Below are 21,092 nucleotides of genomic sequence, written 5' to 3'. Positions count from 1 at the left end.
TTATCAAGTATCCCATGGTCATCGTGATAGGCTGAATAATGCCCCTCCCCCAAAGATGTGTAAGTCCTCATCTCCAGAGCCTATGAGAATATTATCTACCATGGCAAATGGGACACAGGTGTGATTAAATTAACATCATCTGATGGAGAGAATAGCCTGGATTATCCTGGTTGGCCCAATGAAATCACAAGCATCCTTCTAAGAGGGAAGTAGGAGGGTCAGAGAGGAGGAGATTGCCCGTGGAAGCAAAGGCAGGAGTGATGCACTTGCAGATGGAGGAGGGGCCATACACCCAGGAATGCAGGTAGTCTCCAAAAGCTGAAAAGAGCAAGAAAACAGAGTCTTCCCTAGAGCCTCCAGAAGCAATGCAGCCTTGCACACCTATTTAGGCACTGGGCTTCCAGACATGTAAAACAATAAATGTGTTCTTTTACGCCACTGAATCTGGGGCCATTTGTTATAGCAGCAATAGGAAAGTAATACACTCATTCTCTTTCCAGACTGAAAGACTGCTTCTACCACTCTTCAAATGACCCAGTTTGAAGTCTTACCCTTGAAATATTCCCAATCTTCCTTTGTCTAAAACCCCATGTGGTTCCCTCCTCCTCCGCTGTCCCCTACCCTCCTGGTCCCAAATAACTTCACATCTTCTCTCCAGCAACGATGTCTAAAGCCCTACCCTTTGGTCCTCTTGCCCTTACCAAGAGCATTCTCAGAGTAACTGCTCAATAAATATGAGGCTGAAATGAAACAAATGTTCAGAACTCCCAACAGTCCTGATCTTCCAAAATATTAAAAGGTCTCCTCTTCTCACCTCCCAAACTGAGTGGTAATAATATAATTTAACCTTTGGAATCCTCAAGTCCTCCCCATCTACAAGGATTTAAGAGGACAGAATGTAGACTAGATAGATGACTTCTCAACTGAGACCCAGTTATATGACTCCTCGATTAATAGAATGACTGTGGCAATTGAAGACAAAAGTTCCCTATGTTATGCATATGACTAATATTGGGTGCCCTAAACTCTGTATTTCTTTTTAGTTACCATGCAAATTATAGAATTGATTACAGAAATCAATTAAACAAAAGTACAGCATTACTTAAGCCAATTTTTTCAAAATAGTTAAATAGTTACATAACAGCTTTATTTGCCAACATTAATTTCTTCCAGCCAAATGATGCAGCAAAAAAGTTAAGTACAAATGCGCTGCAATACACATTGTGCTTATGGTATAATTCACTTTGCAATCTTAAAGGTCTTCTAACACGACCTGTTCGCGGATGCTAAAATTTAGTGCGCTGGTCATTATATGTCAGAATTTTATTAGGCATTCAATGATCCACTACCATACTTTCTCACTGAGCTTCTAGGCATAAAGGGCAAACAGGTCTCCACTTATTCTAGTCAAATACATATTTACCGAAGACCACGGAGGCCAAGCCCTACATTAAAAACTGGGAAATTCAAGTACAAATAAGACATGGTCTCCAACTTCCACTTGCTTTCAATCTTGCACAAGAAGATGACATAAATAAAAGGAGGGACAAAGGAATAATACAGGCAATACAAGTGAGCAGCACAGACGGTCAAAGTTCCAAAAAGAGAATGCTCTAGAGGGGAGGGGGTGCTGGGTGAACGAGGTGAAGGGATGAAGAAAAACAAATTGTCAGTTACAAAACAGTCATGAGGATGTCAAGTTCAGCACAGGGAACGGAGTCAGTAACACTGTGGTAACCGTGGGTGGTGCCAGGCGGGCGCTGGAAGTATTGGGGGACCACTTCGTAATTATATGATTGTCTAACCACCATGCTGTACATCTGAAACTGATACAAAATAGCACTGAATATAAACTGTAATAGAAAAATAAAATTTTATAAATACCTAAATAAATAGAGAGTGCTCTACGGAATAGAGTGGGCAAAGAAGTTGGCTCGAGTAGAGCTCAGAAAGAAATGGGGAAAAAAAACATATCAAACTAGTGAAATAGCACAAGTAAAGGCAAGAAGGCAAAAGGCATGTTTAAAAAACAGTAAGCGAACAAATTAGAGATTGTGGAGAACTTTATGTACAAAATGGAAAAAAAGAGTAGGAAAGGTGGGCGGGGACAAGGTACAGAGCCTACAGATCACCCATCACAGGGCACTGCACGCAGCAGATGCTGAAACTTTTCAAGTAAGTTGTAAATAAAGGTCTTGAATGGCAGACAAGTAAGTTTGTATTTTCCTCTTGTAAACAACAGGGAACTACTGAGGTTTCTGGGTAAGAGAATGACTTATGTAAAATGGAACTAAGAGAAACCTACAGGAGAAAAGAGAAAAGGGAGGAACTGAAATCCAAGAACTCCAGATCTGAGGTAGGGAAAGCCCAGACAAGAAAGAAGATACAAAAATGAAAATGAACGGCTGGGAGCATTAAAGAGTATTATAAAGAAAGAACTGACACAACTTAGTGGTTGGTTTTTCCGTTTTTCATGAGGTGAACTAAAGATTCTGAAATGATTCTCAAGTATTGAAGTCTGGGTGACGATGAAAACTCATTTAGACTTTATTTACTGGACACCTACTCTACCAGTCACTGAGCTAGGAGGTAGAGGTAAACTAATGATCGTGACAATGAACTACTCAATGAGGCTTTAAGACTAACATGACACAAATAGGTAAATATCAGTCGTAACAGTGTGATCAACGCCATGGATGAGAAAAGTAAAGCACGTGGGGAAAGCACAGCCTCCGACTGAGATCAGGACAGGAGGTTGATTCGAGGAAGGAAATCAAGAGCAGGAAAGTGAAAGTATGCCTATGAAGTCCCTTTCTTAAATCAGTCGGTTAAATATAAGGGATTCCAATTAAGCTGTCAGAAACCAGAGAGTGTGATCCTCAATTTAAGGCCTCCAAAAATTTACTTCTATAATAATTTGATTTGTTGAAACCCACAATTTTTATTTAATGAACTATATTACAAGGTAAAACTATCTTCTCCCAAAAAAATCACCAATCTACAAAGGAGCACTAGAGAATTTCATGGGTGATGGAAATATTCTTCATTTTGATTATGATAGTGATTATATGCTAATATATTCATCAAAAACAACAGCAATGTATACCTTAAAAGGGTGAATTTTACTGTATGTAAATTACATCTTACTAAAGTTGACATTTAAAAAAATCACAAATGATTTCATTGTTCGATTCAATGGCCATTGTTCAAAGGTGATTCGGTAGTCGTGAATGTTCTACTAAAAACGACGTACAGGCCAAAACCATCTTTACTATTTACGATACTCTGCGTAGATGCTACAAATATGCACTTTCTTAATAAATGTATAATTTTGATTTGAATGAATGCATTTCATCATGAATTTGAGAAAAAGTCTTGATGCTCAGGATCTAGCCTGAGGCCCCAGTTCATAGTCTATCACCCTTTTAACAAATTTAAAATCTAAATCATATTCCTCCTTAAGCCAGTTCGTATACCCGCCTCCTCTGTATCTCAAGGTTTGTTACCTTGGATACCTGGTATCTTCCTGGAATCTCTTCCCAGGACCAGTGACCTCTCCTGGGAACTTGACTCTCCCTTCCAGGCTTCCATCCTCATCTCTACCCCCTGTCATTCCTCCCCCACACAAGTGCCAGATTAATCATATATCCTTTTATTCATTATAGAAACTCCAGCTCAAAAACATTTGGTTCTCACTGACTTTACAATAACATGCAAAGATCTGATTAGCTAGCTTCCAAATCCTCCATAACATAACCTAACCCTGTATATACAACTTTATCTAGACAGCATAAAATGAACTGATTTTAAATGACAGAGAGAGATATTGAGAAAGGGAGCAAAGAGATAACATACTGAGAGTTTTAAAACTTAAACAGAGTACAAGGCATATTCTGACAGACAAATTTCCCTGGTAGGGAGGACATACTTGGAGGTAAGGCAGAGAAAGTATGCTGGGCCCATACTTGTAAGACACGCGCTAAACTGAAGATTTTAGTGGGCCACAAGGGAAACGATGGATTTTTTTGAACAGAGGAATGGTGTAACAAAAGCGATGCTCATGGAAAATTATCCTGGGGATGGAATAAAGGACTGTCATGGTGGAGGGGTCAAACAGAAAACAGAGGCAAACGAAGATCATGACCATTGCAAAGGGTCAAAGCATCAAGTGAAAGGGTCTGAATAGTGGCAGGGAAGTTGGGAAACAAGGAGCAGCTAGTCATTCTCAGCTGTTGCTGGTATGCACAAACCTCCCAAAGTAACCAATCAGAAAGCGTTAGGTGTCTCATCAGGTACGTGTATAATGGACAGGGGTAGTTGTAAAATTCATCCACAGTATTTGACTAATTTCTGTTCATTTTAATCCATCTAGAAAGCAATGTCCTGAATAATTCAAAAACACCCCAAATCTGGAGGGGGGAAATAGAAGATAGAAGGGGGACATAGTAATAGGAGACTTGACGTGGAGTGGTAAACACACAGTACAATACACAGATGATGAGTTGCAGAAGTGTGCACCTGAAACCTATATAATTTATTAACCAATGTCACCTCAATAAAGTGAACAAAATTTTTTTTAATAAGTTAAAAAAAAAACACCCCAAATTCCTTTACAGTTAAATGGACTTTCGACAGGAAGAATACTAGAGTTGTAATTGCTTACCTTATGTTCCTAAAGACTGCTGGGTAAGAATGTAAAGAAAGCTACCGATAACAGGGCCTGGGATTACAAATTGCTCTACTCTGAAAGTGCAAAGATTTGCTCCAGATTTTCATTATTTGGTCTAGTAACACCTTTACACAAATATTGTAAAACTTGTAATAATAATAGTAATGTCACCTCAAAGAAAGTTATACCGAATTGCACATGACAATTAGAAATACGAAAGACACTCTTAAGTCTTAATTAAGCACCTAGCACTAGCACTGTCTCACACATAAGCATCGTTTACTTTAAACCTGCTTTAGTCCCATATGTTAACTTGGAATGAAATAATTCATAGAGTTCCTTTATTATTATTACTCAATAATAAATGCATTTTTATTTTTACATAGATATTAAATAGAAAATTTAAATTCGTTCTTTAAAAAAATTAATTTTTGCTCAGGATTCCAAGAGGAAACGAAGGAATAAATAAATCATTTCCCTCCAAAGAGGCCAGTTTTGTTTAATTTCCAATTCATAATTCATTTAATTCATCATTTTTTTTTTCAAGAATCACTGTGACTTAAAATCATGACTTTCAGATACTTGCTTGAGATTAGAAGAGGTTTTGTGGGAAGTAATCGGAGGCCACAACTCACAAATGTACCAGGATACACATGAAAACCAGGCTTTATTTACAAATTAGTCTTCTGACAAGAGAGACATGACATGCCTAATTATCCTATCAAAAGCAGTTAGTGAAAACATAATATTTTAACAGTTTAAAAATAAGGCATTTTGTGGAGATTGCATGGAGGCTGTGGATGTGGCAAAGCCTACAGCTTTCCATTGGATTAAGGTCAATGTATCCAAACAGCTCAGCCTTAATATTGAAACACTGCCACCCAACAACAAAGATAAGATTCAGTTCCTAAGAAAGTTATATATCAAGGTTTTATATGTGTCAAGTTCATGTCTTTAAACATTTTGGCAAATTATGGGTAACCTTTATCTCAGGTTTGGCTTCGGTTTTTGACTTGCTTACTGGCTTGAAATTCAACACACTCAATTTTTTTTAAAATGGAAATATTAACAGCTTGGTCCTATAGCCAAGATTATTTCTGCTATTTGAGAACCATCTGGCTATCCTAGAGGAGGGCAGAAACTGGGAGGGGAGGAGCTAAGTTCCAGAGATACAAATAAAGAGATGTTTGCATATAGAATAAAAGGGTCATATCTTGTGTTGATTAAAGCAGGGACCAGTAGCAAAATTCTAGGTGTAGAAGACAGAACACAACCAATCACCAGCAGGTACCAGTCATCCTTACTGGGCCGTTTAACAACCCGGTACATCACAGTTGTTTATCAACGTGGCAGGTATTGCTAAGGGGAGGGCCGGAGGTTTAGCAAACAATCCAAAATGATGGGTGACTTTTGGAATCAAAAGAGAAAAGAATCTTCTTTCGGCTAAAAGATCTGACGTTTGTGTAAAAAAAAAAAAAATAAAACTCGAAGATATTGACATAATCTATTATGATGAGAAAGTATTAGCTCCAGAGACACAGAATGTCACAGTAACCAAGATTCACCAAAATGTTCACCTTTTTTTGATCAAGTAATCTCATCTCTAGGAATCTCATAGCAAAAAATAATTTTAAATGGTAACAGAAAAAGGAAAGTAATTATGATGAGTGCTCCTGGGTGGTAAATGACTAGTAGTGATTTTTTGTCCTGATCCCCTTTCCCCTGTGGGGCTTCTGAATACAGAATTGTGGCAGGGCTGGACTCCAAATTTAGGACTGAAAACCCAAATCCAGGCTCTAGACCTCTTTGTAATTTGAGAAGAGGTTTGCCAGCCCCACAAAAGGGACTGTCACTCAGGAAAAATGAAGCTGACTTACACTGCTATCCTTACAAAGGAATCTCCAAAGACAGGGCACTCCCTCAATTAATTTATTCCAGACAACAAAACACTGCTCCAGAGAGCAATCTGGTAAGAAGACAGATGGAGAAAGGCAGCCCCCAGCCAGAGAAGTGGAAATGCCGGAGGAGCATGGAGATCAAAGAGGGGGTGAGGGGACCCAGATATCTCCCTTGCACTGTCCAGAGTCAGCTGAAGTAGGCAGAATAATTTTAAAGGGGGTGATTTCAGGAAAAGTGCTTGCAACGCTGCTTGAAATTCTGTTCTTCTGAGTCATTTAGGAGGGTAAGAGGACAATATCCTTGAGTACTTTTAGCAGTGATAATTCGTCACATCCGTTTGGTATGACTTAGTACAGAATAGGGTAATGAGATGGCTTTCCTGGCACCTGCCTATGGGATCAGCCAGGAGGTGGGGTGTGCCAGCTGGCGGGGGGGGGGGGGGGAGACAGAGCATGGACACAGGAAAACAACAGCAAGAAGCAGAAGTGAGGACGGGTGGGGGAGGGGAAAGGGAGGTTACCAAGTACAAATGCCACTTGATAACCTTACCTGTGCCTAGAACTCAGCCCGATCTCTCCCTAATGACAATGATGCTATCACCTAAGTCTTGTACCAAACCCGTACTGTCATGACCACGCCAGCCAGCCCTCCTGTGTCAAGTGTAAACATTTCAGAATATTTCACAAGGATACATCACAGATGTTAAAGCAAAAACTCACAAGTGATTTTATAAACCTATGTATGTATTTAGTGTATGGGGAACAATAGCACCTCTCTCCCTTACTGAACTTTGTTTCCAAAGCTTAAGTTAAAAAAAAAAAAAAAAAAAGACAACCTGCTTAATTCAACTGGGTAAAGTCATTTTGTTGTTTGTGTTATGTTTGTAAAAAGGGAAGGTTTAAAAAGTCAACTTTTAGTTGAAACATGCATTCCAAATAAGTTCAAATGATCATGAGTTTTGGCTTCTTCTCCCTCCATGGTTTCCTCATCCTTCCGACAAGGAAACACATTCCATTTCTCTTTTTCCTTGTCAAATCTTGGAGAGTAAACTGTGTTGCTCTTGAACCTTCCCACCAAGGTGAAGCTCTTTAGTCAAAAGTATGGACGTGCCTTCCAGTCTAGACAGTGTTTCATTGATTAATGTAAATTTGAGCATTTTTCTCAGCATTGGCAATAGAGCGATTCCATCACTGTGGCCTGCTGGGTGGAGTCTAAATGACTGGAGTAAGAGCCATAAAATTAATAAAGTATGATGACAAAGTATAGAATGATTCAAGTACTGTGGGGTTGCAAAGCACAGAAATAAAAATTGTAATAGAGTAATACTAGAAAAACCTCTGAAGGAAATAGGGTTAGACATGGATTTAAAGAAGTACGGAGACTCCTTCGGTTCGGCTATAATGGGGCATCCATGTCGGGGACTGACGAGAAATGAGTTCGTATCCTGTCGAGAGAATTGTTGGAGGATACTCAACGTTAGAGCAGAGAAAACCGCAGCCAAGGAAAGGACACAGGAGCCTATTGGCTAATCTCCTTCAAATCCTAATGATCAGAGAGAGGTCAATAAATAGTGAAAGCATATTTTACAAGAAAGCATAAAAATACATCAATATAGGACAGGTTAGTTTGACTTTTTAAAGACAAACATGTCTCATATTTTTGTACCACCTTAAATCATTAAGGGTCCAAGTCTGACACTGACTTACTATTAACCTGGCTGGTTAATTCCATCAACCAGAAACTAAAAGGACATGTTTCTCACTCCTTAGAAAATAAGGTGCTCACGCAAAGCAAATGAAAAATCCTCAGCTTAGGGCCATATGCATTTAATTTTTACCCAGATACTAAAGGGGTTTTTTCATTTTTTCCCTAGATTAAATAAGCTTGTCTACCTTTTTGAACTTCAGCTTTTAAACAAACATACAGCAGAAGACGGAGAGAGAGATTTTAGAAAACTGGAACAGAAGTCAAAGGCTAAATTCCTTGAAAGAAAGGAAATGAATCATTCCCTTTTGTGTTCGGCCTGGCACGGGCTTAGTGCGTAGTAGGCATGCAAGGAACATTGGCTAATTAATTGCAGAAGGCCTTGCCAACAAGAGGATTAATGCTTGGACGAATCCCAAGCCACATTCCTGGACCAAATATGTGAAAATGTTCTCAATTCCACACCATCGGACTGTAAGTTCCCACAAGCTCCAAATGCTGAGCTACCTTTGTGGTCCAACCGAATGCAACAGTAGTTGTACGCCCTTTGCACTCTGCCTTCAAAATGTGGGTCCGAGAGATCTTCAGCCCATAAACCAGTTGGCAGCAAATCTTGTGCAGTTTCCAAAATTCACTTGGATTCTTTTTATAAGTTAAAATAGAATCAAATTAGCATCCTAGACTGATGATAACCACCATGCTAATTGCATATCCATCAATAGTCAGCCATGGCGACCTGGAGCCTCCCACTTTTCCCCCAGCCTCAGTGTTCTCATCTGTAAGATGGGAAAACATGAACATTTGAAAGTCTTCCTTGAGGAAGTGTCTTCAATTTACTTTGAAGTGCAGGAAAAACTGGAAAGACTGATGGGTGAAGAGATGGATTAATATATACTAAAGCAAGCAACTAAAAGTTAAGAAAATAATTTAGGCAGTAGATAGACCTCCCCCACAGAAACCTGATCAATCCTCCAAACTCCCATCTTCCCTGTACCTGGAAATGGCACCACCACTCACCACGTTGCTCAAAGCAAAAATCTAGAAGTTATGCCGAATTCCTCTTCTTCCCTCACCTGCAATCCATGGGCAAGGCCCATTAGATCTCCTTGCAGAAGCTATCTCAAACCCACCCCCCTCACGGCCCCTACTCCCTACCAGCCCAAATCATCATCTTTCACAGGAGCTAGAATGTCCCCCCTTCTTCCACTCTGGCCCCCTGCCCCATCACAATGACTTTGAAATGCACACCAGACACTCACCCTCCAAGGTGACAATTCCCAGAGGCACTAAGAACAAATGAAATCCAGGCCCTGACCCTGGCTTACAGCCCCCCACTGGCCCCTGAATACTTTGATCTCACCTTGTCACTCTGAACCCCTCTTTTACTAGGTGGCAGCCACACTGGCCCTTCTGATGCTATAACACTCCTTCCCACAGGATGGCCTTTGTGCTTTGTGATTCCCTTTGGCTGGGATTTTCCTTTCTCAAAATTTTCCCGTGGCAGACTCCTCCTTTCTGCTCACTCAACTTGCCGCTGACATGCCCCTCCTGCAGGAGGCGCTCCCCAACCCCCTAATCTAAACAAGGCACTATCTCCTCATCCCGATCTGCTCTTCTCAGAGCAGGAGGGTGTGTTGCGTAGGAGCACAGCCTGCAGTCACAGTGCCTGGACTCCGGGTCCAGCTCTGTGCTTTCCTGCTGTGTGACCCTGGGTAGGTCACTCCACTCTTCTGGGCTTGGTTTTCTCACACGTACAATGGAGACAAATACTACTTCACAGGTATTTCTCAGTGTATTGAGCTTGGGCTGCGAACCAAAGTGTTGCAGGTTCGATTCCCAGTCGGGGCACATGCCCGGGTTGCAGGCCACAGCCCCCAGCAACCTCACATCTTTCTCCCTTCCTCCCCTCTCTAAAAATAAATAAATAAAATCTTAAAAAAAATACTTCACAGGGACGCTCTGTGACTGAGCATCAAGGAGAACGCTTAAGAGGGATGCCTGGCACGTAGACGGGGCCACTGAAGGCTTTGCTACCGCTACTGTTATGGCAATAATTTACATTTCCTTGTCTATTTTCTCTCTCCCAACAGGAATGTTAACTGCGTAAGAGATTCTGTTCGCCTTGTTTGCTGCTGTGTCCCCAATGGCAAGCACATTATAAGCACTTAGCAGATGCTCAATAAATATATACTGAATAAAAAAATTCCTATGCTCTTATATTTGACTGTGGTGCTATTTCATTTGCCTTCAGTAAACATCTACTTACAAGGTAGTATTTTTTTTCTTTTAAGCTCCAGGAATTATTTGGAAGAAATAAAGCCAGGAAGCAATAGTAACACTGTATCTTGAAGATTCCACCCATTCTCAATTTGTGATGAAAAAATATTCCTCTTTCTCATTTAAAAAAAACAACCAAAAATAAATTAAAAATCAAGTTGTTTAAAACAAAATCAGTCGGCTTCCTTTTTCTGCTCTAGTTTAGCTAAAGCATTCAGAAGCAGGTTGAGCTCTCCCCTGCTCATTTCATGCTAGAAGTATAACAGATATCTTTCCAAGAATATTTAAGCAACAACTGAAAGAGCATTTTTGACAAAGCTGTGGCTAAAGAATGGCAAATCCACCACCTTAAGGCATCCACCTCGTCGGTCTGAGGAAGGTCACGCAGCCCCTGCATCTGCCAGCTACACCCAAGGCGTGAGTCGAACTGGAGCACGCTGTTGGGGAGGGAGTGGGAGCAGGGAAACCCACTCTGTGTATTGCCCCCCTCAGGGGACTTATTTACACACCAATAAGCTTTGGTTGTCTAGCATATTAATCGTTGAAAGAATAAGAACTATTTGGTTACTCGTACAGCATATCAATCCACAGTTTAATGTGTTATATATTTCCAAATTGCAATAATATGGGGGTTAAGACTTCGCTATATCTTAGCAGGGTGGGGGAGGGGGGCGCCCACAATCGAACCTACAACATATACCTAGGTACACGTTATATTGTTAGCTGAAGTTACACAGTTTTCAACTTGTCAAGGTCCTGTTTCCCTTTAAGGTAGACACAGGATATTTCTGAATGGTGATACTTAATAAGAAAGGCCATATTCATTGCAGCTTCCAGTTCTCTAGGCCTGTGTTATCTCAGTGGTTACATTAACAGCTTTAGAATTATGAGAAATATGATTAGATCTGGAATCTAAAATACCAAATATGCTAGACCTGTTACAAACAAGCAATGATTTTTTTTTCTTGCCCATGCCACCTAATTGCATCTGACACTATTTGAGCAACCCTATGAAATACGGAGTTATTTTCCTCACTTTGTCGACGAGGAATCGGGGGCTTGGCGGGACTAGGAGACCTGCCCAAGCTTACACAGCTGACGAGCGGCAGAGCTGAGGCTCCACCACAGGCGGCGCTGACTCCAGACCCACATTTGATGCCATACAACTAAACGGTGCTTCGCCAGAGTTTCATGTAAAATTCCATTAAACTTTACTAGAAACCTATTTAGATTTATTTGGCCAAAAGATGGGTTGGAGGTTATCATTTCACTTCCATTATTATGTCTATTAACATAATAAAGGCAATTAGTCTTAAACTGTGATATATCAAGTAAAATTATATGTATTAAATCCTGTGTTTTTATTTACATAATTTTTAAATAAACAAACGAGGTACTCTTCTTCCCCCCAGCGAAAAGATTCCTACTACAACCACGTGAAGTAAAGCCCTGGTGAGAAAGGGGCTTGGCCACGTGGTACAAGAGGACCACCATGCAGCTCCGGGGTCACTTCAGGGGTGACGGTCCCCAGCAGGAAGCCCACCAACAGTTCAGTGAGGCTATACCCCTGCCCAAAGACAGGGGGCACCACGCAAGCACAAAAGAAACTCTGATCATCTCCCCTCATCTAGTCAGGCCCCCACATTTAGAAAATAACCACAGAAGAGCCGTGAGCTTTTAAAAACACTTCTACAGATGCTTCTTCAATCGCCACCAGTACCGGCGATGGAGAGAAATTGTATCATAGGAGGCGAAAATTCGCAATCTGTGGGTGAGAAAAAGTATACATATTTCCACTTGGTATTTTTGGCAATATTTCCACATTGTTATTTATAATAAGAGGCTCCCAAATATGTTAAAAGTGCCAAACAAATTCTCATGTGCATTGTAACACCTGGACAGTGGATTCATATGCCACAATTAGACAATTGTTTATTCTTTCATTTAGCAAGATATTATCCTAAGAGATTATCTATTGGCCTTTCAAAGCTCCATTTCCAATCACTGTTTTGGTTTACTAAATGCAATCTAGCTTGAACCTCTAAAAACAAAGCTATCAAATAAGCAGTAAAATATTATCTACCTAGAGACCAGACCTCTGGCATATTTCCAAGTCCAGAAATAGAAAAAAACTACATACACACATGTTCCAGGGGAAAGAGCCACTCCTGACGTCTAAGCAAGGACAAGCAGAACAGAAGAGAAGGCCGCCCCAGGCCCACACCTGGCCCCGAGGCTGGCCGATCCACTGGGAGCAGCCAGGCAGCACCGCCCTGGCTGGCCGAACCTCCACAAGGTCAAGGCTTTCTTTGGAAAGCAGAGACGCGTGGGAGACGCGTTGGGCATAAAGAGAAAACAAAGCTGGCGCGATGGGCAGAGAGTGAGCAGCGGATCAAAGGCAGCTGAGGAGGCAGCGGCTGGGAGCCACAGACACAGACAGGGCCCGTCTAGGGTCTGAGCCTTAGCAGGTCCTCCCGGCGCAGACAGGAGCGACAGGAGCGCAGAAGCCACCGGCAGCTACGCCCTGGGATGCTGGCCCTGAGGCCTGGGCATCTATGCGGCGGCAGGCCCCTCTGCACACCGGCAGCCACGACAGCCTGGGCAATGTTTACGGATGGAAAAGACCGCAGACGAAAATATACGGGACCTTATGGAAATACACATGCAAATGTGTATTTGTCATCCTCATCCCTAAAACAGGGATTATTCTAATGCAGAATGGCTGGGGGAGGGGTGGGGACCTGAAACTACAAGCTACAGATGTCCCCTCGGCAAATTCTCCCATCTCACACTTCTCTCTCCCTTTGCCTCCATCTCTGTCCCAGAATATCTCAACCCAAACTTCTAAAATACTGCCTCTTCTTCACGAAGAAACAAGCAAATTAAACTGCCAGAGCCTTCTATTAAGGCTGGTAATACAGAAAAACTCACAATTTCCCACAGTCCCGGGAACGAGGAATAAAATAGGGCGGGATCTCTTAGGGGCTGGGGCCGGAGGAGCACTCCGGAAAGAATCTGGGCCTCGGGCAGACGCGTCAGTGGCCCCCCGCTCCAGGGCTCTGCTACCACCACCGCTTAGCTTAGCCTCACCGCGCGCACGCGTCAGTCTTCCTGCTTACTCACAGCTGCTTCTCCCAGGGCTGCAGGCTGTGCAGCGTTCGGCACGGCTGATCCAACCTTGACTCTCGCTCCCCACCATGACAACCAGCGGTGTGTTCTGGAAATGTTAACAACTCCCAGCACGGCCTGGGGATGGCGAAGACAGAGCCGGGGAGAGAACGGCAGCAGAAAGCCCCCGCGCAGCGTGTCCACCGCACAGCGTGTCCACCGCACAGCGTGTCCACCGCACAGACCCCACACGTGCAGAGACGCGCAGGGGCACCGAGAGCGGGAGAATACAGCGACGTGAGGAAATGACGTGAAGGCAAACTGGCAGGAGCAGCAGAATGGTGACTGTCAGGGGCTGGGGTTGGGGAAGGGAGGGGCGGTTGGGAAAGGGCATGAACTTCAGTTACGAGCTGAGTAAGGCCCGGCGACCTAACGCAGAACAAGGTGACCGCAGCTGATATTAACTGGAGTCACGTGCATGCAACGATGTCTCGAGTCAACAGACACGGCGGCGGTCCACACGATAGTGAAGGAGTAAGAAATGGAAGGATCGGCGGCTCAGGAGGAATTCTTTTTCCTCTGGTGGGAGCAACAGCCGTGGTGCCAGATTTCCTCTCCCTGACAGCACCTCCATTTCCGGGGCAGCCGGCAGGGGAAACCAACAAAACTGAAAGGCAACATACTGAATGGAAAAGGATATTCGCAAGTCATCTATCATATGAAGGGTTAATATCCAAACTATATGAAGACTTCATACATCTCAACAACAACAAAAAGCAAACAACCCGATTTAAAATTGGGCAGAGGATCTGAATAGACATTTTCCCAAAAGGATGTACAGATGGCCAACAGGCACATGAAAAGATGTTCAACATCACTAATTATTTGGGGAATGCAAATAAAAACCACAAGGAGGTACCATCTCACATCTGTTACAATGTCTATTACAAAAAAAGACAAGAAGCAAGCGTTGGCAAGGATGGGTGCACTGCTGGTGGGAATGTAAATTACTGCAGCCACTATGAAAACAGTATGGCGATTCATCAAAAATTAAGAATAGAACTACCATATGATCCAGGATCCACTTCTGGTATTTATCTGGAGAACGAGAAAATAATAATTCAAAAGGACATATGCTCCCTTATGTTCACTGTAGCTTTATTTACAATACCCAGGACATGGAAACAACCTAAGTGTCCATTGATAGATGAGTGGATGAAGAAAATGTGGTACACAGCCCTGGATGGTGTGGGTCAGTGGATTGAGTGCAGGCCTGCAAGCCAAGGGATTACTGGTTCGATTCCCAGTCAGGGCATATGCCTGGGTTGCGGGCCAGGTCCCAGTAGGGGGCGAGTAAGAGGCAACCACACATTGATGTTTCTCTCCCTCTTTCTCCCTCCCTTCCCCCCTCTCTAAAAATAAATAAAATCTTTAAAAATGTTTAAAAAAAAAGATGTGGTACATATCCACAATGGAGTACTACTTAACCATAAAAAGATGAAATCCTGCCATTTGTGACATGGATGTCTGCTAAGTGAAACAGAGAAAAAGATAATCACAGCATGGTTTCACTCATGTAGAATATTAAAAAATGAACAAACTCAGAGACAGAGATAACAGGTTGGTGGTTACCAGAGGGGAAAGGGGAGCAGAGGGAGGGTAAATAGGGTAAACGGGGTCAACCATGTGGTGACAGATGGACACTAGTTTTGGTGGTGAGTGCAATGTACATTCAGATGTGGAATTATAATGTTGCACACCCAAAACATACGATGTTATAAACCAACGTTGGATGGATGGATAGACAGAAACTTTGAGTGCACGTATCAATTACATGCTATCAGTCAGCCAGTGAGCGACCTGTTTCAGCACCAAGGAGCCTGTCCCTGCAAGGGCTACACGCTCAGAGGGCGCTACGGCCCTCCCAGATCTACCCTGATGGGCTTCAGAGTGCATCACTCTGCAGTGCATTAATACATTCAGAGTGCATTACTATATCTTCTTTGCTGAGAACCTAAGACCCTGCCCATGGATACAGGTCCCAGGAGTCACCCTAACACGTGTTAAGGGCCACTGCCACTTTAGTAAAGCTTTGGGTGGTAGTGTGGAGCCAGCCTGTCCCTGGACTTCGGAAATATGTTCAGGTTGTAATGACGTGAAGCATGGGTAAGCTTTATTTCCTCCACCGATGCACTGGCAGACAGAGCCCTTTGTGCCAGACAAGGTCAGTGGAACCAAAGCCAAATTTCCAAAGTCAAAATATTGAGTCTTCCGTTCTACACCCTCTCCATGTGTGACACCCTCTTTTTTATGAACACCACAGAGTTCCTCATCCCGAGCACTATTCCAGCATACAACAGCCAAAACCACGTTGCCATGACAATTCCCTGTGCTCCTTTATCTCTCCATCGAGAGTTCTTACTCCTACTGATCCTCGGGCCACCTCTCACCCCGTCCTGACCCTCACTGTTAGGGTGACCCACGCCTTACCCAGCCAGTTTCTCCTCGGTATTCCCAACCTGCCTGTTCAGGCAGCGGCACGGACAGCTTCGGGGTTCTGGTTCTGACCCTGCTCGGAGGCACCGGGGGAGGGCTTGTGGAGAGAGCGGGCCAAGTCCGCAGGCCCGAGCACGAACGCCCAGGCCCTCACACTCACTCCCCACTCGCTCGCCGACTCACCCAGAGCAGCTCCCAGTCCTGCGGGCTCCATTCACTGTGCGTGCCCTACATAGGTGCACCACTTTTTATCTTTTATTTTTACCCTCCCTTTTCTATGTTTAGATGCACAACTGTGTTACAATCGCTGACAGTATTCAGCACAGGAGCAAGGAGTACAGGGGTGTAGCCTAGGGGCAGCGGACCGTACCATCTGGCCTAGGTGTGTAGGAGGTGCCATCTGGGTGAGTGTGAGTGCCTCTGTGATGTTCACGTGACAAAACCATCTGACGACACGTTTCTCAGATCAGATCCCTGTCTTTAAGTGACACACGACAGTATACTGTATAATTTAAATTTTCTGAGTAAAGCTTAAGTGTTTTCACCAAAAAAAAGGTGTCACGTGAGGTGATAGATGTGTTAATTAATTGTGGGAACGCTTTCACAATGTATACATATAGCCAATCATCATGTTGTACACTTCAAATACATTACGACTTTGTCTATGTCTCGATAAAGCTGAAAACAATAAGGAGAAAACAATTAATTTTGAGTATTAAGTTTTTAGTACAATGTTAATACAATTTAATTATATAGTATTAACATTTTATTGACATAATATAATTGGTTTTAATATAATCATTTATTTATAATTTTATGTAACTTAATTTGTTTAAATGTTGGCGCTGGTCGACTAACTAGCAGAATTCCTGATAATTTAACAGTCTCATGAATCAGTACAGCCAACTCCAGCACATTGCTGCAAAACCTCTCATCTCAAGCTCCGACTCCTAATTGGAAATTCGTTCCACTTTGTCTTAGGTCAAATCCCTAGGAAAGATTCTGACTGGCCCCATTCATCTTTCTGAGCTCCAGAAATCACAGGTTGCTGACCAGCCTATGAATTGCTGGCTTCAGTGGAAGGCCTGCGGCTTGCAGGGGAGGCTGAGATCAAGTGATACAGAACAGAGATGTCTCAGCAGCGGAGACAGCAGGGAGGACAGACGCAAGCTAAGCTTGCACAAAAGGTCACTATAGATGTTAATAATCCATCAGCCATGACCGTTCCGACTACAGGTCATTTCGAGAAGAAAAGCTCACAGAAATGGCAATTGTCAAGAAAGGGCTACACTGTATTTAAAACCCTGTATCTAATGAGTGTCCGAAAGGTTCAGGGGCCACTCAGCATCCGCCGCCTTATAGTAGGCCTTCCTGAAATGCAGAAGTTGGGAAACTAAACACTGTTTTTCCCGACTCCTTTACAGCTAGCATTCGGGATGCAGGTTTGCTTCCACCATTAGGATGCAGGACACAGAAGACGGAAGGCGGAAGGGAAGCACAGCTCCATCAGCCTGCAGTGTTAGCTGCTTTCAACTAGCAAAGAAGCTCATGAACACGTCATTGTCCAGACTCCAGCGCCAAGGACAGTGGTGACAGTGGTGCCAGATTCAGCACTCCAGCACCTAGTCACTAGATCATAGGCATCAAGAGGTTGTCACAGACATGGCCAGATGCTAAACTCCGAACTTCAACAGTTACAATGGCAACAGCCCCTGAACACAGCTACCGTGGGATCTTCTTGCCTGACTGCCACTTTCCTGACCATGGCAGGGGCCGCAGCCCCCGTGGCCAGTCGTTCCATGGTGCCGTGGAAGTCATTCTCATAGGCCTGGCCTACAGTCCTGCCCTCCAGCCCTCGCAAAGATTCCCTGCGCTGCCAATTCCCTACACTACAGCCCTTTCTGCTTCCAGCACCAAACCCTGATTCTGCTGGGTTGATGGCAGCAAGATTTCTCTCATGTCTACAGTCATGCTGTTCTTTTCCAGACGTACAAAGGACCCAACTGGGCAAGACCTCACCATTCCCGTTCATTTTACCCAATGAATATACAGTCTCCCCAGAACTGCCACCTCATGCTCTTTCTTCTGTTTGCCTCTCACAGATGAGTGCCTCTCCTCTGCTCGGCCAGCCCTGTGTGACCTGAGACATCCACCTGTCCTAGGCCCGGCAGGAGCACAGTCCCTCCTTTCAGTCATGCCAATTATGTCAACCACGACCACGGCCAGCCAAGCTCGGGGACCCTGAGCCGAAAGTGCCCCTGATGGTTCATCCACGACATCCGGGAGTAGGCCCCTGCCCAGAAACACCCCCTCCCCCTCTGTCATCTTCCCCTTTCACACCCCCTGGTCAGGGCTGAGGGGATCGGGCACAGCTGACTTCAGTTCAGACATGTGGCATCAGCCCCACAGAGAGGGGCTGGGACAGCGAAGGCAGCCTCCGTGCGGCACCGCCCATTCACAAGGATTTTACCGACGGCATTGTGAAGAAGAACATTTCTGAATGAGAAATTATTTGTCAAAGCTAAAACAACAAACAAGAGCACTCAGCTGTGGTGCTCGCTAACCACTTTCTGACTATTTAAATCTTAAATCTTTCTATTTAAATCGTAAGCTACAGCATTACAGAAAGCTAAACATGCCCTGAAAGCCTGTGGCATACGACGATGAAAATCCTTTTCCCAGGCTCCGACTTCTGGGTCGCCCCTGCCTCTAGTGACACGCATGCGTGGTGATGGCCTCGCCAACAAGTCAGTGCACCCTACGAAATTCCAAAAGAATGCAGGCTTCGTAAAGAGGCAGATGTGTTACACACAGATTCTTTTGTGTTTTTTTTTTTTTTTTCACTAGTTTCCTACAGAAATTCTTAGGCCCGAAACCAAAACAATAAAAGGAACCTGAGTTCCCGTCCCTGCTCTGCCAGCTTCCTGCTGGGACTCCCAGGCAGAGCCACCTGCCATGACTAAGCTCCATTTACTTGTCTGTAGGCCAAGGTACTGGATGAATAGTTGTGCCTCCTTCCAGCTGATGGACTGCGTTTAAGCCCAAACAGAAAACACAGCAGCACCAGCACTTCAAGAGTGAGAGCTGCTGGTGCTCCACAGCTGCTTTAACTGCCTCTTCAAAACCACCGCCGCGCTTTGCGGTCCTTGAAGCCTAGAACAAGAGAGATCTACTTGAACACGAGGAGCTGCTCTCCGATCCAGCTTGGCGAAATTGTATCGCAGCGAAGTTTGTTTTCAACAGGAACTGCATAAACAGAAAAATTCCTAATTCCAACACACATTCATTCCTACAGTCATCAGAACATTCTCTAGGCTACTTGTCTCGAGATGAGTGTGCTAACACACACCTGCCTGGTGAGCGAATTCCGGAGCAAGTGGGCAGGAGACATCCGAACAAGATGCCACTTCCAGCATCACGTATGCAACTTCACCAATCTGTTTGTCCTAGGAGTATCCAGGCTTTTTTGCCTATGACCACTAGAAGTATTTTTTTTACACAAGGAGCAAAATTCATGCTAACTCTGTTTGATTGGTGATAACTGGGGAATAACTAATTTATCATGCGGTTTAGCTGCATAGATTAATCGGCATCACCACAGACTTTGTTTAGAAAGAGAACCAAGCGATGAAGCTCTTATTTTAAGTACTTGCCCAGTGTTTCACCACATTTAACACCCACTCAAACAATTCAGATTTTTTGGGGGGGGGGGGGCAGTTCCTTTGAATAGAGAAAAAGGAAGGAAGAGATTTGTCAAACATAATGAACTAACATTTTATCCACAGAGTGAAGGAGGAGGACTCAGCGGTTTCAGCTTATGGTCCTCCCTGTGCGTCTGCGTGACCTTCAGTGTGGTCAGCTTTCCAAGCCAGCCTCAGTTTCCTCATGTGCAATGGAGGTGTCAATACATGACTTATGGCGACAATACGCAAATCTCTTCGTAAGTAATACATGTATGTCGACATACAGACCGTATCAACCAAATGAGATGGGGGAATAATGCTCTGATATAGGGCCGTTACTCAGGGAACGGCAGCCAGTATTGTCACGACAAGTCTCCAAGACTGTTCCTGTTAAGTCTGAGAGCAAGGCTGTCAGCGTACAGCCGCCACCAAAGGGAGCTTGATGTGTCATGTCACTCAGGAACAGCACGATGTGAGACAGCTTTAGTTAGCAAATCTAATTCTACTCAGAGGGAATTAAATTTTTCATTAGCATGCACATTCCAACTGAAATCAAACACTGAATTTAGTGAACAGTATCCTTAGCTAAAATTAATAATATTTTGACAAAATGTTTTGCCAAAAGACACAGAGGTAGGTGAAAATACAGCTCTGTGAGCAGAGGTAAGGAAGATTTTACTGTTTTAACAGGTTTCATGGCCTAATTAGTCAGTAAATGGAATTAACATTGGAGAAGTTGGATGGCAACAGGTTTCTGCAGTGATTTTCCACATACGGTCTAAAGAAATCCCAAGAGGGACACACAAACTAATCTAAACACACAAAGTCCCTTCCATGATTCTTACTGATAAATCACACCCAATTCCATGGCTGTTCATTTTTATGTACAACACATGTATTTACCAAGAACCTACCCACATTTAACACTAAAGGTCCAACTCCCAGGTACAGCTGCAAAACTCCTACTGTGTACGCCATTCATAAACTGAAGGTTGCTAGCACAACTGTTTAGAATACAAAAGTAGTATGCAATGGTATTCAGGGTACCCATTTCCCCCCCTCTACCCTCCCCACCTCCACCCCAAGTACCTCTGTTGCCCTAGTGCAGGGAAGGCAGGAAAAAAAATGAACAAGATGGTCAGATTTTATCCTACAACACTTGCCAAGTAACTTTTTTGGTGATGAAACAGATACCGCACTATACACTTCAGCAGTGTTTCAAAGAGTCAGTGAAGCACCTCCTTTATGTGTGACTG

At 43.5% G+C, this 21,092-nt stretch overlaps 1 protein-coding gene and 1 long non-coding RNA gene across 2 annotated transcripts in view; one reads left to right on the top strand and one right to left on the bottom strand.

Moving 5' to 3' along the window:
- Nucleotides 1-21,092, bottom strand: part of MAGI3 (membrane associated guanylate kinase, WW and PDZ domain containing 3) — a 176,358-nt gene that overhangs the window by 145,837 nt on the left and 9,429 nt on the right.
- On the top strand, nt 9,361-12,704 carry LOC118498120. Its single transcript, XR_004900642.1, has 2 exons — nt 9,361-10,052; nt 10,225-12,704. It is a non-coding gene; the product is annotated as an uncharacterized LOC118498120 (long non-coding RNA).

This window comes from Phyllostomus discolor, chromosome 14, assembly GCF_004126475.2.
Source record: "Phyllostomus discolor isolate MPI-MPIP mPhyDis1 chromosome 14, mPhyDis1.pri.v3, whole genome shotgun sequence".
NCBI classification, from domain to species: domain Eukaryota; kingdom Metazoa; phylum Chordata; class Mammalia; order Chiroptera; family Phyllostomidae; genus Phyllostomus; species Phyllostomus discolor.
Note: the sequence above shows the minus strand (reverse complement) of the source record. Positions and strands in the feature narration are given on the sequence as shown.